Raw genomic sequence first — 25,548 nt, 5'->3', positions numbered from 1 at the left:
TTGAGTTCAGCCGTATTCTGCATGCGAATCTAGGAGCATTCCCTGGACCTCAGCCGCAGACGCTAAGTCGTTTTCAGCCAACGCTGGGGGCATAAACCGTTAAAAACGCCAAAAAAATATAGGAGAAACTGTGAACAAATGTGTAAAAATATACAGAGTGCACTGCGAAGGCCTGTCTGAAGATCTAGCTACGCGAACTCTTTCAAGTTGTGCTTTGCAAAGTCTAGAATGATAGTGTAAACATACAATAGCTGTGTTAAACATACAATGGCTGTGTGTTTCTGCATAGCTATTTCCGAATGCGTGTTATTCGATAAAGGTGAAGTTTGGGGGGGGGAAGTTGTTTGGAGATCCTCAAGCTCACGAATTTTATCTTACACTTTGTTTAACAACTTTTTATAGGTTAAAGAAAATGGCATTGTAGCCATTTGTAAAAGCGGTGCGAATGAAAAATGCCAAAGGCATCTGCTTTGGGAGCAGCATGATATATGTGCCGGTTAGCGTTGCAAAGCATGTAGCAGCTAGTAAGGCGCATCAGTGGGGTGCTTTTGCTCATTAGAGGCGGGGGGGGGGGGCTTTCCGTACCATCCAGATATGTACCGGGGCCGTCTGGCACTACGTTGCCCTTCCCGACGCTTGCCAACTGGCCACTGCGCACCAGATCGGGCTGAACAGGTATCACTCCTCATTGTACGAAACCAGGTGGAATGGATTAACTGCCTTACATCCTATTTTATTCCCCTGACCACAGGGACGGCACATGACGTGATGAGCAAACTTACGGAATCTTTACGAAACTCACGCAAACTCACGTCCCACCCTGGCTCCACCCATATGTTATGAGCCACCTAAGTGTAAGGCTGTCGAGGTCTTCGGCTGAGCTGCGTCTGGAGCTGCCTACTGCTGGACCCGTGCCGATTCACTGAAACACCGGCCGACCGCTACAGCCGCTGCAGCCGTCTGGCCAGACGTCACCGAAGGCCCTCTCGACGCCAGCGCCGGTGGATCGCCGGCCCGGTCCGGCCCACAACAGCAGCCGGCCGGGCCGGGCGCCGCCGCGCTGCCTCTCGTGCGTGCCGAGCAGCGGAGCCGCATCATTAGGCGGCGCCGCGTCGGCCCCGCGGGAGCGCTGTACGTCGCTTTAATTGTGTTCGTGACCGGCGTGCGGTGTTTGTAGGCGCTCACGGCCGCCGCGGCGTGGCCGGCAGGCTGACGCTGGTGCTGTCCTGTGCCCATGAACTTCCAGTTACTAACCCGCACGACACGCAGCAGTGCTCCATGAAAATCGAGAGCTGTGAGTGGCCGGGCGGCGCTGGCTGACCGATGGCCGGCAGCATGGCCCGGCCCGCTGGCCCCACCCCCGTGGCGGTGCCGCAAGTGCCGCCGCAGCCGGGGACTTTCTTGCAAGACTGCACACGCTTGATTAGTGTTCGTGCTGGTCGGCTGTCGTAGGATGGCGTGCGGCCGCGGACCTTGTGACGTTTTTCACCGATGCGGCACGGCATCGTGCTATAGCTTGTTTGCGTTCTCGCTGGCGTGTTCCATCGGCTGCGACATACTGGCTTCAAAATGCGGCTAATCTTATCGATTGGCGTCACCAGAAGTTATCTGGAGCGAAGGGGATGCGCTATTGTCAATATCTTAAGACATACATGCAAGGCCAGCGTTGAACAGCTTAGGCGTTCGGGCCTAGTGAACTCAGCCTGCTGCCGGCAGGGCCTTCACGTGCGACGTGTGTTAAGGGCAAAGAGTGATGACCCTAGCGGCTGATAACCCTGGCCATGATGCGTTGTCCCAGTGTCGCACACCACGGACGACCTGGTGTTTCTGTGGGACCGGAGGGTGCCGCTAGAGGTGGACCCCATCGAGCTGCCGCAGCTCGACCTGGTCTCCAACGTCACTGGCGACTGCACTCACATCTACGCCACCGGTAACTTGGGGGGAGGGGGCGGGGCAGGGAAAGAGCGCTTTTTACTAAGGGTATATTTTGTTTTGCCTGTCATATCGTTGTTGTAGTTATTTTATGATTTGTCAAGTTGCTTCTGGGTCGTTAAGACACGTGCATGGGCCACTAAATAACGCGTCTGTATATCGTTGCGTGCACGTTTGTCCCGTATTTTCGCGCGTATCCTGCCAACTTTTATGCCTGTCTCTCTCTCTCTCTCTCTCTCTCTCTCTCTCTCTCTCTTCTCTCTCTACTCTACTCTCTCTCTCTTCTCTCTCTCTCTCTCATCTCTCTCTTATTCTCTCTCTCTCTCTCTCTCGCTCCTCTCCTCTCCTCTATCTCTCTCCTCCTCTCTCTCTCTCTCTCTCTCTCTCTCTCTCTCTCTCTCTCTCTCTCGCTCGCTCTCTCTCTCTCTCTCTCTCTCTCTCTCTCTCTCTCTCTCTCCTTCTCTCTCTCTCCTCTCTCTCTCTCTCTCGCCCCTGCCCTGTCTCTAACGCTGTAGTCCTTTTTTGTCTTGATCCGTCTCGCGTTCCCTATTTGTCGCCGCGGCCGTGTGTGCCTGCTGAGACGGCGTCTCATCGCCGGCATTGTGCGGGCTGCGCCCTCCGAAGGCAGGCCTCACTGGCCGGCGTCGGAAGCGCTCTCCACGGCGTTCCGGACGACGCCCCGACGCGAGCGCGGCTCCGGGGCCCGCCTTCCCAGCCGGGGAGGGAGCTCCGGAGTCGCCAGCCGGAGAGCGGTTGATGTGGAACAAAACATGGCAGGCAGTCGGGTCCTGTGTTCTCTGCCTCCCCGTACCTCCCCGTGACGTCGTCAGACTTGGGTCGTGCTCAGCACAGATACTGACATGGCAGGGCAGGTGCTAAGGGTGCTGGAGATGGATGGCTGAGAAAAACTGGTCGTGTGCCGATGCTCTTTGCGACCCAATGTTGTTCTAGGGAGCTAACGACGACGTGCGCTCCGGTTCGCATCCTGTGGCGTATTACCGTTCGTATCCTGTGGCGTATCCCTCATTAGATCCACTGGTACCTGCGAACATCCAAGACGTGGACGATGGATGGAACAGCTGCAGGGCCTCAGTCGTTGGCAGTATTTTCCGAAGTTTGCCGGTGGTCGGTGACGCTTTTTGAAGGGTGACCAATAAGTTCTAGGTTATGTTACGACCAGACAATTTGTCATGCAAACGGCAAAGGTCAGCGGCTAACACCAATTACCAGACGTTCGTTACAAGGCTGCGACACAAATGAAGGCCTGTTTCACCTGACGGTAGCTTGGCACGGCCCACACGCGCCTCCGTGCCGGAGCGACGGCGGCCCGCGCGTGCTGACCAGACCGGACGGGGCCGACTGGGCGGAGCCGCACCTCTCTCCCTCCCTCTCTGCCGGCGCCGGCGGAAGGTAGCCAGCCGATACCCCGGTGGTGGCGCGACGACACGGCTAGCTGACGTCACATGAGACGTCACTCGGCGCCCGCGGGGAGGGGTGGCGCACCCGGCCGGGCCGCGTCGCTGACGCCGGACCGAGCGCCGGCGGACCGGCCTGCCCGCTGACAGCCATTCGGCGCCACGGAGCCGTGAACGGTGCGCGGAGGCTGTGCATTTCGCGCCGCCCAGCACGGCGCCCGCACTCAGCCGGCTCGCTAGGATAGACACAGAGCCGTATATCCCGCTGATGGATTACCGCCAGTCAGCCACTCAAGTCGGCCGGCCGCGGTCGCTGCACCCGTGTTCGGTTCTTATCCAGATACGGGTCTGGATTTTCGGCAGGAGCTGTATTGAATTCAACTTTAAACTTTGTTACTGCACTAAATCAGATCATGGATGAAGTACGCATTTCTAGCCTGTTATTATTTTATATTTTATATGTTATGCTTTTATATTTTATATGTTATATATATATATTTTTATGTTATTCCTTTATCATATCATAGTCCACATCTAGTCTGTTATTATTGTTGTCTGATATTATCTATCTACATCTAAGATTGATCTATTTATTTAGTTAAAAATTGGTTGTTTGTTTGATTTGGTTTTTGGTCGTTCAATGTACAAATGCGAATTTTGTGTGAAGGAAGACCGAAAAGATAAAATTATTCACGTCCCATCCGGGGCGTTACCGAAAACTAGTGCAAACACGTTCTTGCAAGTCAGTAATATCACTAGTTCCCAGCGGCGGACAAAGGCTAGGATTTTTTCACACAAAAATCACAACCTGTTCGATATTTACTGAGTAAAGTAATAACATTTTACGTTTTGTGGTCTACCTGTAACAATCGTAATATAAGGTAACTCGCTCGGACTTGATTGTGATTGCTCGCAGAATAGAGGAGGGATAGGACCACAAAACCCCTGACCGCCCAGGGTCACATTTCCGCTATTGTATTTGATTCAAGCCGCACCCACTTATGATTCACGGTTCCTACTCAGTTACTTGGGCAAGGATGTTGCCGATCGAATCGTTTTATCTTATAAAGCTGTAGATGATCCCAGTCTTCGACAAACGTGGCGTGGATTGAGATATTATTTTGTTTTACTTTGCTTCATATATACCATAAGACAGAAGCACTTGGTGGAGGTAATGGCCAAGATGCTAGTGTATCCGGCCCTCACGGGAGGCTCCGACTGAAATCGCGGCGGTCCACGGCCTCTGAGCGTCACTGTGATCGCCGTCATCGCTCTCGCCTCGTAAAAGGGTGCCACCGTCCTTCCTTTTTTGAATTTGAAAAAGGAAATGGGTGCAGAAATGATGCCGCGGCACAGCAGCTGCCATGTTCAACTCTGTAATGTATAAAGGAGAGCAGATATTAACAGCACTGTATGATGCCGTTCAAAAGTAGTATCATGCTCGCGGTCAGACAAGAAGCCAAATGTGTCTTGTTTCGTCACTTTCTGCGAACTCTGAGCGTTAGTTTTCTGTTAACCGATGTCAGCCTGTTTTAAAGAGAGAGATCCTCTTTGTTACCATGTTCCATGTCCCGTGTCTTTCGGTTGTTACGTCACCGGAACCCTCGCTCGACTACGAAGCAAGCCGCAGTATACCGGCTGGCCCGAGCGCCGTGATGTAGACTGCGCCGCCGTGTCAAGAGACATTGCGGTACAGCCCACACACGACGCTCCTGCGGACCGCTCGCGCCATATGTTCGGAACCACTCGGGCTGGCTGATTGGTAGGCTTGTTATTGGGGCTTTCGGGCAATTCGGTCGCGTACTGATGTAGCGTCATATGTGACTGGTGTAACTTGGCAGGGAGGGTAACCGAATAGACTTTAAAGACGTCACATTGCTACTAACCCAGCCCGTTCTGTCGGGATCTGGATTCGTGCGTACGACTTTGAAAACCTAGGTTCCATGCCCTGTTATCAACCACGTAATATGCGTTGCAGGTAGTTGTTGTGCGCAACAGTCGGTAGTTTAAGTGGATTGGTGGTCACAAAATGACACGTGCACGTTACTCACGCCTTCACACTGTTGGCCACGCATTTACACCATTTATATCGTATTGTTGTACGAAATCGGTCGTGAAAAGCTTCTGACGGTGGCGTTGTGTTAACAGCTCATCCTAAATAGAGTTTACGTCCTGATTTATGGGCCCACTAGACTGTAACCAGCTTCATAAAGCTAAACTGCAACGTACAACTAGCCCAGCGCCGCTATGCAAAATAGACCGCCACCGGGAAGACGAACAACGATATCAAAATAAACGTCAATGTCGTCGTTTTAGAAATTATACCCCGTTTTATTGGTCAAATCGTGTGTGTGTAAAAGGGTTTGAGTACACTGGCAAAATCAGTGTTGAATAAAGTGTGGTGTGTGGCGCCATATTTCCCGCGTTAATATGTCTTCATTGTTGTCAGGAGTGCGCGCATGCGCTGCCAATGATGCTGCAACGTTTTTGCGATAGCCTGGGTTGTATTGGAGACGAGTGTACCCTAGTGATAGGGATAGGGATGATGGCGTTTTTAGGTCTGTCCCGTTATTGTCAAAGACGAGGAATGCGTTACGAGTAGTGATATTCAGTTGTTTGGGATCTGCTATAGCTGTGTTACGTATTTTAGCAACAAATTTACCGTTTGTTACAAGACAATAAACTTTATCGAGTAATATTTTGTGGCTCAGTGCCTTTGACGTCATGCGGACATTTACTTACAATGCTTATATGAACATGTTTTCTTTGTTACTTTGTCGCTGTGTTAATTTTGGGATTATCCGTCTGTAACTGTGCTTTGAAACGAACATGAACTCCAAGCCTCGCGACGATGACAGCAAAAAACTAATCACCATCCAACCGTCTGCAGGAAAGCTTCACCTGCGTGGAGGTGGTGTTCACCTTCAAGCGTCGACCTCGGCTACTACCTCTTCCACACGTACATCCCCACATGCCTGATCGTCATCATGTCGTGGATCTCGTTCTGGATCCGGCCGGAGGCGGTACCAGCCAGAGTCACCCTAGGGGTCACCTCTCTGCTGACCCTGTCCACGCAGCACGCTAACTCGCAGAAGTCCCTCCCACCCGTCTCGTACATCAAGGTAAGATGCAGGGGATTCGTCAGGGCGTACAGCAAGATGGCTTGAGATAACGGTTTCAAGGTGAGTCCTTAGCTGACAGCTATAGGCCTTCATTGTTATAGAAAGCACTCAGTGAACGGGTACCAGCAAATGACGTTTTCAAGCAAATGCTGATTATGTTGTCAAAAGTCAGTGTTTGAACGTTATCATGGTTGAGTGAAGGAGGTTGAGCAAAAATATTACATGAAAAAACAGGACGCGTGGATCCGGCAAATGCTACTTATCTGCATAAATACCGCCACTAAAAGATGCCAAAATCTTTAATCTTCCAACAACGTTGAACCTTCCGGCTAAGTCACTGGCTGTTTTATACAGCACTTAGAGTAGTGCCGTGTATCTGCTGGTAAGAAGGGAAAGCTCGAATTATCTTTGTTATGTTGACTTCTTTCAAGAAGCTTAAGCTCGAATTTTTATCTCGAATCGTTTTTGTTATGTGGACATCCTTTAAGTGGTAGTGTGCACAGATAACAAGTATTTTCTGGATCCACGTCTCTGTTTGCTTAATCTTGTTTACCCGTAACCATGATCACGTTTGAAAAGTCAAACATTGACAGAAAATATCAAGATAAAACCAAACTCTGCTTGATGACATTATTTAACCACGACATCCTGATATATACAAGGCGGCTGGAGCTGGAGGCCGCCACTTGTAGCGCAAGAAGTAAGTAAAATTATGAAAAGCCAGGATTTCGAGGTCCTTACTGCTTACATCAACCTCCTTGCGCTTCATCTCCCGTTACCAACCCTCACGTCATTCGTTTACGCTCCTCCTCTGCTAATCCACCCACGTGATCAGCGGTACTCGTCTGACCCCGTCCCCTCACCTCCCCCCTACAGGCGATCGACGTATTTATGAACGCGTGCACAGTGTTCGTATTCCTGTCGCTGATGGAGTACGCCATGGTGAACGTCATCATGGGCGACCTGGTGGACGCGGACGAGTCGCTGATGCGGCGCAGTATCCGCTCCGTGCGCAGGCGGCTGACAGTGCGCAGGAGGCGCCCGCACGGCGACATCAAGGTAGCAGCCGCGGCGAGCCCGCCGAGTCTGGCCGCTCGAGCCGGGCACGGGTGTTAGCAGCAGGAGAGGGGTACGGCTGGGAGCGTTTCAGCGTGGAGGTGCAGTAACGTCCCGCAAGTGGAAGATCAATCTTTTAAGACATGCAGTTCATTCTATGTATGGACAAAACCCAATGTTAAAGTTGGAAGGAATAGATGTCATCCTCCAGCAGCCTACTATTGCATGCGCTAGTCTAGTATGGGTTTCTTTATATTGGAGTGCTGCCTTCTAGTCGGAGGTCAGCTTCTGTCCTGCGACGGTGTTTCGCTAACCAGTCTTCCCTCTCTTGAGAGTGATCAGACCTGACTAGATCTTGCCAGCCCGGTTAGAGCTCGCTGCTGCCCTGGGTGGGCCTGCTCACCACACCCAGTCAGAGCCACCTGCTGCCCTGGGTGGGCCGGCTTACCACACCCAGTCAGAGCCAGCTGCTGCCCTGGGTGGGCCGGCTCACCACCCCGGTCAGAGCCAGCTGCTGCCAGGGGTGGGCCGGCTCACCACCCCGGTCAGAGCCAGCTGCTGCCAGGGGTGGGCCGGCTCACCACCCCGGTCAGAGCCAGCTGCTGCCCTGGGTGGGCCGGCTCACCACCCCGGTCAGAGCCAGCTGCTGCCAGGGGTGGGCCGGCTCACCACCCCGGTCAGAGCCAGCTGCTGCCAGGGGTGGGCCGGCTCACCACCCCGGTCAGAGCCAGCTGCTGCCAGGGGTGGGCCGGCTCACCACCCCGGTCAGAGCCAGCTGCTGCCAGGGGTGGGCCGGCTCACCACCCCAGTCAGAGCCACCTGCTGCCCTGGGTGGGCCGGCTCACCACCACGGTCAGAGCCAGCTGCTGCCAGGGATGGGCCGGCTCACCACCACGGTCAGAGCCAGCTGCTGCCAGGGGTGGGCCGGCTCACCACCCCGGTCAGAGCCAGCTGCTGCCAGGGGTGGGCCGGCTTACCACACCCAGTCAGAGCCACCTGCTGCCCTGGGTGGGCCGGCTCACCACCCCGGTCAGAGCTGGCTCCCGCACGGCGGCCGGGGCGGCCCTGACGTCTGATTGGCCGTCTGTCCGCCGCAGACGGACGCCGAGGGACTGCCGATGAGTGACGGCCCGCGCGACGCCGCCTCGCTCCACAACGGCGCCATATTCGCGGCGGCGCTGCCCCAGCCGTCGGCCTTCCTGCGCGACACGTCCCAGGAGCAGCGGCACCGCGCCATCCTCGTCGACCGCTTCTCGCGCGTCTTCTTTCCCCTGTCGTTCGTGGTGTTGAACACGGTGTACTGGGTGGTGTTCTACTTCAACGGACCGCAGATGTGAGGGCGCGGCCCAGCGGCGCCGCCGGGCCGCGATGCTGCGATGCGATGCGATGCGATGCGGTGCGATGCGATGCGATTCGGCCAGCGCGATCCTGCTGGCCTGGTGTCCGGTGGGCGTCGCCCGATCAAATGAACTGAGAGGTGGCGTATAGTATTTTCGGGTGCATCCTACTGGAGTGAGCGGTGGGGTGTGTGTGATGTAACTCAACTTTTGTAATGAAAAGGAAGTGTTCTATACTTTAACCACGAGGCGTGAGCAAACTTATCGTGTTCTGAGGAAGAAATTCCCGCTGTTTATGAAGTTTTGACTAACTCTTATTCTTGGTTCTGACTAGATATTTGGTAGGTGCATCTTGCTCGTTAAATAAGGTATACCTGTATGTCTAGAGCAAGCATCATAGCGAGCACCAAAACGTAAAAGACAGCATCCTTCTAACGCGGGCGTCGTACCGAAATTGAAATATAAGAGACCTGCCCCGTCGCGTAAAAATTATGTCGCGATGCCCGTTTAAGTGCGACGTCCAGTGTTACGCCCTTCTCGTAACATATGAAAGACGGTCGACGGATCTTAAAAGGAGGCGGAACGTAATAGTGGGCCAGTGGTCCAACTTTTCACGGATGTCGTGTCTCAAAATATCATTGAGACGAATGCTGTCACATTTGGACGAAATATAATTAATGATGTCACCAAAATACGATCATCTCAGTGGTACTAATTAGCATGCACTCATTACGAACAAGCCCTTTGCTTGCGCGTGCGATCCACCCTGAGACATAACGTGAATGACCGCGCCAGAGTTGAAACATGCCTCTGAAATTAAGCCGCGTTCCATTCGTCAACTTCTCTGTATCCATTGCGTGTTTCCGTTTTTAGCGATACGTTTCACTCTTTAAGTTACGTTTCAGTATAAGATCCGCCCAATGGTCTGATCAGACAAGCGCTTAAGTCTGTTTTTGGTACGCTTGGGGTGCCTGTACAAAATCCCAGACTATAACCTGGGCATTTGCTGAAGGCACACTTTCGTTACAATCGTCATACTTTTCAATAGCCATCGCCGCTACAGATCGAACATGCTTTTTCTCACATTTTTCGTCTGGTAACGCTTGGCCTGCCTCTGGAGAAGAGGTGCCCTGGGATGTTTAGTAGCATGTTTGACTGACTGGCACGCAACTTATGTTTGCGGTCCCCAGCGTGCTTGAATGCTGAGGACAATTTAAGCGATTATATGGGCCTTAGGAATCGGTTACATTGCAATGAGCTAGTTGTTTGGGATCCCAATTTGAGCACTTTCGGTTATGCGCTACTCGTCTCACATTTTACCAGACGTTACCTTTCGACCAGCTTTCGACGCCTGAAAATGCACCAAGGTGAACAGGCCAATAGATTACTGTTAATCGTTCCAGCATAGGACATCTGGTGTTTTAGGACATAACGCAAATGTTCCTCCAAGATGCAAATTGTGACATCTATGAACGCAAAGCATGGAATTTTCAAGACTAGGCTCTGGTGCTTGTTCATTTTGTACTTGGCTGCGAAATTGTTTTCATTTATGGAAGAGCATTTTGATACGTGCTCCGGTCGAAAAAGTGATGTTTCAAACAGGATAAAAAAACGTATTGTTTTCATATAATTGAGCATAAGATTATTCTGATAAGAACGGGACTGCACGGGCCTGTCATCTAGTGGACTGACATATTACGTAACCGCATCTGCGCAAATATTTATTAAGCCAGTACTTTTGATAGAATGATCGTATACCGTCCTTGTTTGGTTCGAAACCTGCCCATCATCAGCCAGCACTTGTGCACTGGGGGACTTCAGATTTTTGCTGAGCAAAATGAGATGTCGCCTGTATTCTACAAATATTGAAGAGCTCAGCTTTTGTGGCAGCATTACACGTCTTGATCTAATCGTGCAGACTTGGTTCCATGATACACGCCTTACAATGCATATGTGGAACATCCATAGAAAAGTCATACTAATGGACAGCACACTTAAACAACGCTATGATCCACCTGTTCACCAATCATGCTTGCGATTTTAGGCTTCTACGGTATCCGCGAACACGCAATGTAGCTGTAGCTGATTCGCGGACGACAGCCGTTATTGTGAATGTGAGAGGCGTTGCTTTTCACTTGTGATTTGAGAGGGTATGCTGCATTGAGTTGATAATGTAAACATAAGAGCCCATCTGCTCAATCATAGTCCTTTGTGTCTTTGTTGGCGGGCTGATTGTGTGTTTTGGTCAACAGTAGAGAAGTGCCTGTTGCCAGGTAGACAGGCTTACAATGTTCTGTTGTTTGGCAACTCATTATGTTTGAATGAGTGAGACATTCCTTTTGTCAGTCCCCACAAACGCATAGCTCCATTGTGTGTGTCGATTGTAGATGACGTTCCATTCAGTCATGTCAGTTGCTCTGCTGATAGCCGACCCCCAATAGAGTTAATTACAGCACTGACTATTGTGGTGAACATGGAAACAGGCAGATCGCTGAACTGCGTCACCTTCATTCATGTCTTCTTTACGTTCCCAGTAGATAGCCTTCTACCCAGTTTAAGAATTGGTTTACTGGTCATCCTTTCGTAGATCTCAAAACGCCCAGGTGCTGTCGTCCAGAAATAATCAAATTTGAACTTCAGGGATTACGTCAGAGTAACACACCAAGTCTTTCCCATGGACTAGAACAGTCTTCTTCAGACTTCATGCAGTGGACATGTGACATGGAATCTGACTTGCTTATAACACACATTTTTCATTTTTTTAGAACGTGTTGACTCAGATTATATTCTGCTTTGTTCGGTTTCCATAATCATCTTTTCAAAATATTAGTATTGTCCTGTCTATGCGTTATTTCGTGATTTATTCGACGTCACGAGGAGGTAATGTCTGTTTTAAATACTTTTGTCCGGCACCAGGTCATGACCTGATGGATTTTTACCAACACAATTGAAACTGTTAAAGAAAATAGGTTAGATTTAGACAGGTTATTTTCCCAAAACTGTAACCTGATGAACACCTTGCGCTCGGTCGGGGCGCCGGTAATGTTAAGTAATCCTGGCTCGCACCAGCACCCGTTTTCGTTCTTGTAACGCTGGCAAACAATTCATGCTGACGTCAAAGGTCAACGCTGTGAGTTGAAATGCATGTCCACCACGGCCGGTACTGATAAAGTGCCTGTTGCTGGTGCCGTGCTGCCGGAATCAAGATCCGTCTCTGTGACGTCAGTGCCTTAAAGTGACATTTCCGCCGGCTCTCCAAAAGAACACAATTCTATAACCATAGGCAATGGAATAATGAGTTCAGCATGTCTTTTTGTCTTCTTTTTAATCAGAGTCACCAGTTCTGTAAGTTCCACGCTCATCACGCCTCACGCCATAGGTCCACTACGAGCTCAACTTTGAGTGGTCGTAAAGTTGGCCGACTGTGACGACATTCACCCACCTAGCTGCTGTGGCGTTGTTTATTCCCAGCTGACGAGAAAGTGAACGTATGGACATGAACACACTGACATTGGTCATCATTCCTAATGTTGCGAAATGTTGCGCGAAACGTTACTGAATCATTTAGAATGTGGCGTCGTGAGTGGGCTGTTTAATGCTTTGCTGCTTTATGTTATGCAAATCCCTTGAATGAATGCATTTCTGTAGCTTTAAGGTTTCATGTGGTGTCGTTTTGCTCGCCAAAGTTAAAGGATGAAGGTTGACGATGCACGCATGCTCATAAAAGGTGTTGCTCAAACTCATCAAGATCAGAATGTTGGAGTGAACAAATGGATCGTAGATATGTGAGGGATCTGTATAGGTTTTAGCATGTTTGGATTCGTCAGCTAACTCACGACATTATTCACAGTAGAGAGAAACTGGTTTGAAATATGCGAATTATTAAGATGCGTGGTAATTCTAATGCTCACACTTGCCCGTTGCTTTGCCTCCTCGCCCGTCTTTCTAGACCTGAGTCAACACACTGAAGGCTTCAGTATTTAAGGTATTGATATATACCTGAAGGGGTGGCGCGTAATGAAAACGTCAGTTAAATATTTCACTCGTGGTTACGGTGGTTGGTTTGCAGTCATCAAGTTACGATGGAGGAAGCGCGTGCGATGTATTTCTTACTGTATCGGTGGGCAATTCCTGTGTTGAAACACGCCGCGGTGTATAAAGACTGCATTCATGTATCATCACCCACCACTGTTCATTCCTGTGCACACATCAATAAACTAGAGATCATACCGCCAACTTTTCCCCGGGATGTGCAAGCTGGTATGCCAGTGACGCTTCCGGCATCACATCTTAATCGTACTCAGCTGACTGAACGGCACGAAATATGAACGAGAATGTTGGATAGTTGAGAACATTGGAGCAAGTCTCCGATATGATTAACTAAGCTTACTTATAAACATTGGTATATGATAAAAGGACCACTCCAGACAACGCAATTTTCCTGTTCAGTAATGCACCCCTCAATGCGTTATTGCGTGCTTGCGTCTTGGAACACTCTCATTACGTTGAGGTCTTGTCAAACTAGCCGTGCGCAATTACCACACTGGCAATCCTAGCACACACTTGTACTTTATTCTCACGAGAGGTGGCCGGGGCGATGCTGGAAGTGCCCTTAACCAGATACCGTTATGTTCTTGTATTTTTTGCGCTTTCTCGTGGTGTTCCTGCATATTTATTAGCAACTTTGAGGTGCTTACTTATATTTACATACTCAGCTCATGTGCTATTTTTAAGGTTTTCTATAAGAGGTCACATTTCCATATTTCTTAGCAACCATATCCAACTTCTTTTATTATATAGCACAAAACGTAATTCCCGATAAAAAAAAAATCCGACTGTCTTACCCTCTTCGTTCCCTATCCTGCATCCCCGCGACGCCCCGCTTGTACGGGCATGCTCGGAGGGGACTGCGTCCGGACGCCCGGCGCATATTCCGCACAGGGGTCCTTGCCTAGGGGTTAACACGCGCTCTGGTGGGGTGGGGGTCAGATTGACCCCTCCCCCGGAAGGCTTTTTCAGAATGGTCTCCGAGCAACGCGGCGTAGCCGCGCCAGATTTTGCATAGCTGTAGACAATTGAATAGCGGATTGTTTGACATGAAAAATTAAATGTACCTTGGTCGCTGTCGCTGACCTATCTTAGGTCTTAGGAGATGCTTTCTTAGGCAACATAGCGGTTGAATGAGGAAATTACATTGACCTAAGGTTAGGTATGAAGGACACACAAGGTCAAAATCAACCTGGTTTGTTGCTCTAAGGCTTGCTGTATGGGATATTTTTTGGTGCTCATTTCGAGTGTATTGATAGTAGGAACCGCATTATACATCATCCATGGACTTCTTACAGGTCAGAATAGGTCATTGACCTGAAATGACTCAGGTCAACATTTTGTTTTAGGAACATACTGTCTAGCGTAATCTTTGCCGCTTAATCAAATGCAAAGCTCAAAACAATCTTGCATGATTTTGGTCAACTTGACCTTCAAAAGGTCCAACAAGTTCATTAACCTTAAATGAGCACGTGACCTTTTGCTTAGAAACGGCTATCTAAGTTGTGGGGGCACTTTGAAGACCAACCTGGAACTTGACATTCTTTGACATTACTTGGCCCGAAGGTCATGACCTAGGAACCTGAAACTTTAACCTAAGTGATTTCACGTACAGGTCAACACACTACAAAATTGGTGTCTAGCTTTCTCAGTTCCCGAGATCTTGGGAGGGTCAAATTACCCCCCCCCCCCCCCCCCCCACCCGAGCGAAGGGTATCTAGCCGGTTACCCAGGCGCGTGCTGGGGCTCGGCGGCTGGTCCCTCAGGCACATGTCGTCCTGCCCCACCGTTATCCCTTCTCCTTCATTCAATAATCCTGATATGATTATCAGTGGATGAAAGAGCTCTGATCCAAATGACCAAATCGTGATTGAAACGTTTACAGCCTGCTCAAAGTCAATTTGGAGCCAGTTGACGTCCATTACATCTGAAAATCATGCTCACGAACGCCAGATGTAAATGGCTCGACGATTATATTCTTATTGGCCTTAAAACGCCGCATGGCCGATTGGATGGTAAGATTTCAACGACGCCGCTATGGCGTCATCATGACTGAATGACCTTGAAATTGTCTGCATGAAATAGTCGGCACATATTTGAGGGCATGTTGCTCAGAAACTAGAGGATTCAGGTCGTAAGATAGACAGGGCTGTGAACTGCACCGAATGACCTTCAAAATGCCTAATTCAGTTCAAGACCCGATACAAATGTAAACCACGCTCTTTAACCCGTTCCTCGCAACTTACGTCAAGGCATACTCAAGCATTCTAAACATGACCGCTGCTACCCTTGGCGTACTACATTCCACACCCAAGCGTGCAGCATAAAAGTTGTGCAGTGTGATACGTGCTCCAGTTGTGTCGCTGGTTTCATTCGTTCAACCTGGGCTATTTTGCTCTACATTCCGAGCGTTCAAAGCAGACGGCGTTGTGGTGCTTACTTCTTGCATCACTTGTCATCAATAAAATTCTGACGTTTATTTCGTGTGGAGAATTAGCGTTCATTTCCTCACTGACATATCTTGATGCAGCCAATGAATTGGAGGCTGTGCACATTTTACCTCAACGTCGTTTTCAAGTAATCACATCGAACTAACGATCAGCTGGCGCCACCTGCGGCCGCCATCGATCTCCGCCCGCCGATCCATGCTTGCCCTCTGCTGACCTCTGATAGTCCTCCAGCTGACCCCGATTAACCTCTAGCTGATTCCACCCGCTGGCCATCACGACTGCTCCCTCAGCCAACCGCACCATGCAAACGGTACAGCGCTGCCGCCAGCAGCACGAAGGCTGTAGGTAGGCCGGCGGCACGCGGCGCGCCGTTGCAGAGGTCGCTGGAGCAGGTGCAGAAGTGCTGCACCACGATGCCGTCGCTGGTGATGCGGCAGCGGTTCAGCACGCCGTTGGCGGTCCAGGCGGCGCGGCTGCCGCACATGTAGACGTTACGGCTCTCTCGACGATCCACTGTGGCAACTCGGTCCGGGAATGGCAGGAGCTCCTGCAACCGCCGTGACAGCAGCGTCACCCCCGTTCTCCCTCCTTCCGCTGGCACCGGCGTCACACAAGCACTCAAGTTGCAGACATGCACGAACTTTATCATTGCGAAACTAAGGGCCATACGTAACTGACGAAACCTTTGTCTACGTGAAATAAATTTGACCGCTATAACCACGGACAGAAATGCGTTCAACGTAAGTAAAAGTTCCTCTCCTATTAATTGACTTTAAAATCCTTGCTGAGATAGAGCAGCCTTAATCGATTTATTAAGTAATTTTCTGTTTTTTCTGTTTTTTTAATGAATTCTGGCATTGATGACATAGGCTGCGTGGCCATGCGTAATATTGTTTGTTCTTGTAACATAGCCTATCATTACATTAGAAACGCAGACTTTTGTGTCGGTGGTCTGGCACAAACAAATACTATGCAGCATGCGGTTGATCTTCAGCGACTTTCACAGAAAACCGTCAGACAACCATGGACTAAATCACTTCCGTCACCTGCTAACACACGACGCAGCAGCATTCTGCACAGCGCCTACAGCCTGCTGTCAGTACGCCCATAATTCATGTGCATTCACGCACACCACACCCAGTTTGTGTTTGCCTTAGGTTTGAGCTGTGTCGACCATAGTTTAAAATTTCAGACCAATGAGATTGATGTGAGAGCCGAGAGGCTAAATGAGCGGCAGTGCTGTGGCTGTCACAGAACGTCGCCCCCCCCCCCCCCCCCAGTCTCGCAGCGCGCAGGCACCCTGCGTCGAGGTCTGCTCCCGCCCTGGTGTTACTCCTCCCAGCCGGACGGTCATGAGACGGACTCATGACTGATCACCGCAGCGTGCACACGGTAAGGCGAGCCTTTCGGAGGAAACAGGACGAATACGGGGTGGGTGTATTGGTTCACCTGACGATGGGAATATCAAGAGTAACTCAGCTTCGAAACCAGATACTATGCCTTATCTAGCTCGCATTTCTGCCCGTACTCAACTGATTGCATTTAGGCAGTCTTAGATATCGTGTACCACTGACTGTGCGGGCCTCAAGTTACAACCATGTGCACCAAACCTTCATCACGCTGATGCTGCCAAATCCGCCGCGGGCTATATTTTCTCTGTAACATAGCCTGGACCCAGACCAGTCGGTCGGTATACCTGGACCAGACCGGACCTGGACCGGACCTGGACCAGTCGGTATAAACCTTTGATGTGAAACGCGCTCCGTCATAGAAAGTTACCGTGAGAATGTGTTGTTAGATGGGCCGATCAGCACCTAAGTCGGCGATGTGCTCACCGGGCAAATCTTCTGGCCCCCGCCGGTGCCGTTCTGGCCGTCGGCGGGTCTGTGCACATGAGAGCCGGCCGGCTGATCTGGCGGGTGCTGATGGCCGCCGGGCCCGTGGTTACCGTGCCGGCTGTGGGCGTCATGACCGTCGTCATGGCCGCCGGCGTGCCGCCCCGCCGGCACCGCTGTTGTCGACCCCGCCGGGGCTCCGGTCGCGCCAGCGCCCGCGGCTTTCGAGCCGTTGCCGGCAGCGACACCCGCGGGACCTCCAACTGAAGCTGTAGTTGCCAGATGGCCGCCAGAGGCGCTGGTAGTGCCAGCACCGCTTGGCGGCGTGATCCCGCGGCATGCGGCGTTCTTGTCCAGGGAGTCGTAGTATCGCTTCAGATCACTCCCAGCGAAGTGTTGCTCGTAGTAGCCTGACACTGCACACATCAAACCAGTCTGGGAGTGCCTCGTCATGGCTTCTTTGGAACGGTGGCGGCAAGCCTCAGCGTTCAGAAGACGGAAAGAGAGAGAGAGAGAGAGAGAGAGAGAGGAGAGAGGAGAGGAGAGAGAGAGAGAAGGAGAGAGGAGAGAGAGAGAGAGAGAGGAGAGAGAGAGAGAGAGAGAGAGAGAGAGAGAGAGAGAGAGAGAGAGAGAAAGAGAGAAATATATATATATATATATATATATATATATATATATATATATATGAAACATCACTTCCCACTTGCCATCCGCTAAAGGTTATCAAGCGTTTAACAGCAGCCGGTATGCTAGACATGGCGTTTCTGGAAAGTACATGTGAAAACACTGAGTACCCCAATATAACAGCACTGAGCACTCTAACCAGAAATAACTTGACCAAAACTTCTGGGGAATTCAGGCTCCGGTAAATCGCGGAGGCCTCAAGTAGTCATACGCCTGGAGCCGGCGCAAGTAAGCACTGCAGTGAGCTCTCAGTTATGGCACACTTTGGACACGTGCGGTGTACCCGCAAAACCTGAACGATATACATTCCTTTCAGAACTGTGCCGTAGCCGTGTTTTCTAATTTGTTGTTCAGTATTGATACTATCAGTGTTTATGCTCTGGACGGACGGTCAGTAAGTCCAGCTGAAATTCCTAGCAGGACAATCAATAGAGCGGTCTTGCCTTCTGAGGCGTGATACCTTTGGCTTCTCTCATACACAAAGAGAGCATCGTTAGAGTATCATGCTCAGCGTGCTCGTACTCCCCGCCCGAAATAAAAACATCTTTCTTCTCCAGTGTAAGGGTAGAATCATAAACTGAATGAGGTTTTACATTTCCAGCGACAAATGAGCATGAGTACTACATTGAATAGAGGTTAAGGGCATGAGCTTCAACGTAACAAAAGGAAGGCCACTATCGTTAATTTTGTGCTGTCCTTTTCGTATTATCACCGACTTATATCTACCGATGTTCTCAACTTTAACCCCTTTATCGGTCACGCTTGGCGCCTTCGTTGCTGATGAGTGCCTGACAGGTATATCTTTCCCCCATGCCAGTCACAAACCCTCTTTATACAACCCCACATTTTACTCCCATCTTTATCCTGCTCTAGTTTCATCTTAGCCTGCACGACATCCTTCCACACTGACTTGTGTGCATTGCGACGGCTGCGAGAATAGCGGCTGGCCAAGTGGGGGCATCGAAGAATACGATATAGAATATACCGATTTTCAATTCAAAAGAAGCAAGCTGATAGATAAGTGACTATAACAAAAATACTAAATGTATCCCAATGTCCGTGACTATGGATTCACAGAACGGTAAAATTGCATAAAAGCGCGCTCAGCCGGGGGAAGTTGACCTCCTCTACGGTTCTTCGAGCACAGATCAATAACAAACGCTTGGAGCAGCACAAAAATTGTCGTATTTATTCATCCATCAGTTTAACATTATTTGTGTATGTCAAGCTTTCATCTGCCAGGATCAGTGGCCTAGGCTAGGCTAGAGGTGCACTTCTAAAAATATATGTCCACACGTAATTCGTCGTGGGTCACTTGCCGTTGTTAAAACTCGTTATGAACATGAAACATAATAGTACTTGCAGCTTATATCTTTCTGATCTTTGGAAAATGCAAGGTAAGTTACCTCAGTTTAGGTTAATTTTGCTATTTTGAATAAAAACTAACTTTGTTCGTATTCTTAGGTAGTTTTGGTGTTGTTATATGAGGTAAAGAGTGCTAACTCATATGCATAGCCAGCATATGACCACAAAGCACATTGTCTTGGCGCAGGTCATGACCCACCTCTATGGGTATTTTCTGTAAAACACATACTGAGCTCAAAATAGGCAGTTCTGATATGTAATTTTTGATGTCGCATTCAAGTACCGTGCTGAAAAATGTTGTAACACCATTATAATGCATAATGAAGTCACAATGGGTCAAGTGAGGGCGTGCAAGGCCATGTTAGGTCAGCTAAGGTCATGTGAAGTCATGCAATGCCATTTAAGGTCATGTAATGACATTTGAGGCCATATGCAACATCTAAGGACATATGCGGTGATCTAAGGTCAATGGCATCTGATTCAAGTAGCGGAGAGACTAGATGGGCGAGTGCCCCGCACGTAACTACCTCCTTATCGTTTTTGTAAAGCTGGTGACGTATAATCTCACGTAATAATGTGTATGTCTTCAGTTTGTTACCAATGCATTGCAAGGCTTCGAAGAGACTTTGTATAATATAAACAATAGCTATGCGATCTTGATAACCTGTAGATGTACAATACAATATTTCTGATCACAAAAACATTGTACTGGTCACATAGAACCGGTTAGCACTTCAAATTTGTTCATTTTGATGGTTTATGAATGCGAGCTAAGTTGACCTTGGGTGACCAATAGTTCAGCCTTAAAAGATATGCGTGTGTTTTGAAAGGTTTTGGCCCACAGGTGTACATAATAAGGTAAACTTATCCTGAAGCGCATCGCGAAAAAGTAATGTTTTTGTAGACTGTTGGTAGGCCAGCTTTGAACGGTGGCTTGACCTGACCTGACCCTTTTGGGGAACAGAAAAGGTCAGAATGGACTTCCCACAGCCTTAACGCTTATTTTCGTGCCCTCAATATTCATCTGTACGTGTCCGACGTGGTGTGTAACATAGGTTTAACTGTATCTTTCGAAATGACTGTTTTTGACATTTTGCGACCTTTGGTGACCCCAAATTTGCCCTAAACCTAAAACAAGTATAAACATTCTCCTCGATTTTACGAGTTCATCACAACAGTATCTTTATTTTCTCACACGGCATCTGAAAGAGAGAGACGCCAGAGGGAAGCCAGCTTCTCCCTGGTCGGGCGTGGTTGTCTCAGACATCGGACGGAGCGAAGGTTAAAGTACGTGCGATGAAAAGTCACCACAAAATGTTGATTGGCAAACATTGCCCAGCAATATCATCATTACACACGTCAACATGCATCAACACATACCAACACATATGTGAACACTACCGATACTACACATCGCTAAAGGACAATTCACCATGCCTTCTTTTGTGTTATTTTAGGTATTCATTGCACGCATCCTTGGTCCAATATCATATTTCTCTTGATACGCATATGCAGGTGCAAACTGATACAAATTTAGCGTGAATGAGTGCGAATAGATAGGAATTGAATAGGAGTTGAATAGGAGTAGAGTAAGGAGTTGAATATGATTTTGAAAGCCGCAAATATATTAACTATATAGCAAGTCGCATTCCGCACCATAAAATAGCAGCATACACATCCAACGACTAGTCTAGATACTTCCTTGGCTCATAAAACCAGTCCAATTCAAGAGCTTAACGAAGCACATGGCAAGGTTGGTTGGGCAAACCACACTGATCTGTCGTCGTGTACCACCATGTATGAGTTTGTTCCACACAGTAGTTTAGATAATTTCTTTATCGCAACCTCTGGATGCATCCATGTCATGCAAACGGTGTTCTACGTGCTGCAGAACACATGAATAAGACTTGTATCGTATACAATTGCTACTTGAATGCTTAAGTACTGAATTCACTCCTCCGAAGTGCCGGAATTTAAATCTCCCAGTAGCATATGAGCATGCCACCCAAAAGCTGTTCCTTGAGCCACACGATGTCGTAAAAAATCGCACACCCCATGCATAATGGAATTGTTACGACAAAGGTTAGAAAAAAACACGCGAAAATCGGTGTCATAGCCCCATCTGGAGATATAGGGTAAATGAAATATGGCCTTAATGTTGTATGCAATGCATAACTCAGGAACGTACCTTGCAAACCCAACTTCACGCATACTGCATCGCTTTCCTTGCATGTCTTGGTGAAACGTTTATTGGTATGTCCACCTTTCAGTTCATCATTTTTGCATCCGTGATCTTGCTTGCTGTTGCAGACGAAACATTGTAGTCCTAGAACACCAATATGTTTCCGTCAGGTTAGATTTGCCTGTTAAATGGGCAAAGCACGGCTTGACATAATTACATGATATCTATGGTGTCAATGCGTACAAATATCTAAACATCGATAAAAACTTTTTGGATTATTTTGCGGACAATAATTGACCTGTCTTTTACCAAGAGACACTGGCTGCCCAAAGTTGTCAGACAAACACAAGTTATATTTTGATAGCTCATAAACTTGCATAAATTTACATAATTTGACAGCATTGTTTATCTAATACTTCCTGGCATATCAATGTCGATTATTGCCGCTATGAGTACCATAATGCCGAAAAAGCAGAAGCCCATTGCCTTTCTTGCTTGTATCAAGTATGCACTGGAGAGCTTTTGGACCTCACCTTCGATGCGCTGTGGCAATATAAATATTTGTGTGTACAGCACGTACAAGGTCAGAGGTAGAATTTTGCTTAAAAGCATAGCCTGTAATTTGTCAAGCCAGTATGCGATTGAGCAAGTTTAACTCAAGTCTTTTAATAACAAGCGCAATTTTAGTAGTTACTCGATGCACTTCACGGCACATTAATGCGGCATCCTCAAGAGCTGAAAACGTCAGCTAATGCAAGTACTCTAGTTCCTTCACTTGATAACATCTTGTTAAAGGCATTGAGCGTCTAGTCTAGATATAACAAAGCATTCCAAATCTGCCTTAGGAAAACGTGACATTGCTTCTTGGGGACCATCATTTCAAAGCTCCATTTGCTGGCATTTGATACAAACTTTGCCCCAAATATTGTCTCAGACTAACGCAATGTGTAAGTCGTTCAGCTGAAATACGAACGATTTCAGCTGCAAACGCGTACAGAAAGCAGAGATTCAGAATGGCGACAGAGCTAGGAGATTTGGTTACTAATATGAGTACGTTTGCCTCGACTTGCATTGGGTGCGTTTAGTGGCACGCACTGGCACACAATAAACGGTGGTTATGTTTTATATGAGACGGAATAAATTTTCAGAGCGTGGTGCATTTTGTCATGACTTTCAAACCAAATTAATACTGTTTGACATGTCGAGAAGTATGTAACATACTCTTGGCGCACAGATTTTGCTATTTGATATTTTCCGCTCCGAAGTACGTTCTGATTTGTTTCCACGGATGGCATCCCCTCCCGAAAAAAACAATGTTGCATTATTTCCGGGTCTGATACATGTCATGATGCACTTTGCGGAATGCACAATAATTACTGAATGTCGAGCCTTGGTTAGGTTCGGTTTAAATAAAGTACGTTTTGTGAAATTTTCCGCAATGGCGGAATAACTGCGACAAGGTTCCCCTGTCTCTCGAACTACTAGAGCATACATTTACGTCAACTAGCAAAAAGTAAGAAACATGTTACCATACAACCTACAAAAGCCTGTTAGCGTTCATGTAAGCCAGCAAACAAGTGAGAACGTCTTACCACGTTATTTTCAACGATCCGTGCATTGCGCTCATGCCACTGAAAAAATGAGAATGCTTCCCTTGTTTGTTGAGAAAAGGATATTTATTAACAAGAATGCCTAATATTTTGTATGAAGAACCTTAAATGCTTTAAAAGCGTTGTCTGTTTTTAAAAGGGAATAAAAAACCTATAGTGCTACAACGCGGCCGTTCCGCTCTAGGGGTCTTTGCCAATCGCCAGCTTGCCATTGTTTTGTTACCAGAATAATTTTACGATACTTCGACTGGATTTCAGCGAGCTTGCCTGCACCGCTGTCTTTTCACTATTTTAGGTTCACTTGAAATGTCAGACCTCTGCGACCTCGGATTATGAAGGTACAACGTTGCTCTTCTGGAAATGTCATGTTTAAAATGACGAGCTTAGTGAAATGAGATCGAAAAGCTCACCCTGCACGGGACTTTTGTCCATCAACTGTGTCTGGAAAAAAGTCAGATGCAAAACTACGCGATGAACAGGATCGGTCTACGTTGGGCGGTAGGTTCAGGGTGCATCCAGTCAGGTTTCCTTTACGATCGCCGTCATTATGTTGCGGCAGCTTACTTGCATAGAACGTCTGCCTCTGGATTTCCCAACCGGTGGCAGGCAGGATGAGTTGGAGTCGTGTTAAACGCTTGCTATGCGCCCTTGACAAGGATGACGGGTAGATGGTGGTAATAGCCGCGCTGGCCAAGTGATGTCATTAGACAAAACGGATCGTGCCGAGTTTTGTGGTACACCAGAGTTTAACAAACACAATATTTGCAGTTGACCTGTAATTTTAGAGGGCACAGGCACAGGCGCTGCCTATCGCTGGCTTGGTTCCCTTAAATCCAGCACATGAAAAGGTTTGGACTGCATCTTATATCACATCCAAAAACCACACATGAAACCGCCCGCAGTTAAAGTTAAAAGAAAATCCGCTGATGATATCTGATCCATATTTACATGTTGTAACGACCTGGTTACCTTTCTAAGTCAAAAAGGTCACTGAGATCGCATTAATTTACTTGGCCTTTTCACCGAGCCTTATCGTCGTGCCCCGCAATGTCGGGTTGAAAAAGCCTGATTCCTACAGCTTACATTTTTCCTGTAAATTTACAATGTGGAAAGCATCAAAAGGAATGAGTGTGTAGAGGTACTATATTTGTTGCTCTTATTAGCGTCAGGACAGGTCAGAGGATGTTTAATCACCAGGTATAAGCACCAGTTTGACTTATGACCCGATATTGATGCATTGTTATAGGCCACATGTTTGGTAATGAATGCAAGAATATGGCCCAAAACCACCTATATAACAAAATGCTTTCGCTCATCATTTCACACAATTCATTTTGACACCGGCGGTTTTGAAATAAAAAAATGCAATGGTGGATTAGCGCAAGTAGCTAAAAACTCAAATCGCAGCACTTCTCTAAACAAAGTGTTCTGCGGAAAATGAGAATGGGTTATCGTTGCAAAAGTCGCAGGCACGCCGACCCAGCCTAGGGTTTGCTTAGCGGGGTGCAGCCTGGCCAAGAATCTTAATGGCTGCCCGCCGGCGCTGAGCTGTCTGCGCGGAAGTTGGCTGCTTATGGGGAGCGTCGGAAATACGATGGGCGAGGATCAAACGAGGCTAGCCAGCTGGCTGCCATGATGATTGCAGAGGCTCTTGCCAAAACGTCGAATGATTACTGGAGTTTGGCCGGACGAGGAGTAGGAAAACAGAGATCTTGTTCGCACTGATACAGTGTTCTTGTCGGGTGAGAGTGAAAAGAAGGCAGAAAATTTTTAAACATATAAGCTTATGGTTAGCTCTCCGGTGGCACAGCGTTACCCGGTGGAAGTCACGTGCTCATGAATCACCTTCTGGATCTGTCACAGCAGTTGTGTCAACTTGCCACCGCATTTTTCCGTATGGTGTCCCTAAGCAGAACAATGAGGCAGCGGACGGCATTAGCATCATTAACGAATCAACTTATGACGTAATTGTCACATGGCTTGGGATGACGCAAGTGTTAGTTTTCAACGCCAGTCACCTGGCGTATTTATTGCGGGCATCGAGAGTTTCAGGTTACAGTCTCCCTAAGTTTGGCTTTTCACAGGTCCGAGGAAGCTGAAGCAAAAAGCAATCCCCTCAGCGACTTGCGAGAAAGAGTAGACAATACACACGTTATCCAGTTACACTTCATCCCTATTAGTTGCTAATTTATTCTTCAGACACCTAATGAGTGACATAACCTCTCTTCGTGTCCTTAGTTCATCATCATACAACACCCAGGTGCACGCATGATACTAATTTGCCCCGCAACTTGAGCAATAGTAAATGTATGGGAAATAAGCTGTTTGCAGATAACATGATACAATCACTAGAAAGGAACTTTTTACTAAGCCTGGGCGAACCCTCTTCGAAGTCGACCACAGTTTCATAGATACCAGTTTTTTAACGACCGATACAGACGGTGATTACGCAACCATTTTTGTGATATGTTGGCTTAAGGGACTAACGACTGACCTTCCTGAGTGAGCTTATA

At 48.3% G+C, this 25,548-nt stretch overlaps 1 long non-coding RNA gene and 1 pseudogene across 1 annotated transcript; one reads left to right on the top strand and one right to left on the bottom strand.

Annotated features, from left to right (window-relative positions):
• The window catches only part of LOC119107764 (glycine receptor subunit alpha-4-like), a 78,525-nt pseudogene extending 69,389 nt beyond the window's left edge, over positions 1-9,136 (top strand).
• Positions 9,137-16,997: 7,861 nt separating this feature from the next.
• On the bottom strand, positions 16,998-22,208 carry LOC119108499 (uncharacterized). The gene is made up of 3 exons (XR_005095303.1): positions 21,959-22,208; positions 21,432-21,569; positions 16,998-17,610 (listed from the first exon to the last, which is right to left on the bottom strand). It is a non-coding gene; the product is annotated as an uncharacterized LOC119108499 (long non-coding RNA).
• Positions 22,209-25,548: the final 3,340 nt, after the last annotated feature.

Source organism: Pollicipes pollicipes, unplaced genomic scaffold, assembly GCF_011947565.3.
Source record: "Pollicipes pollicipes isolate AB1234 unplaced genomic scaffold, Ppol_2.1 Scaffold_6686;HRSCAF=7923_pilon_pilon_pilon, whole genome shotgun sequence".
NCBI classification, from domain to species: domain Eukaryota; kingdom Metazoa; phylum Arthropoda; class Thecostraca; order Pollicipedomorpha; family Pollicipedidae; genus Pollicipes; species Pollicipes pollicipes.
Note: the sequence above shows the minus strand (reverse complement) of the source record. Positions and strands in the feature narration are given on the sequence as shown.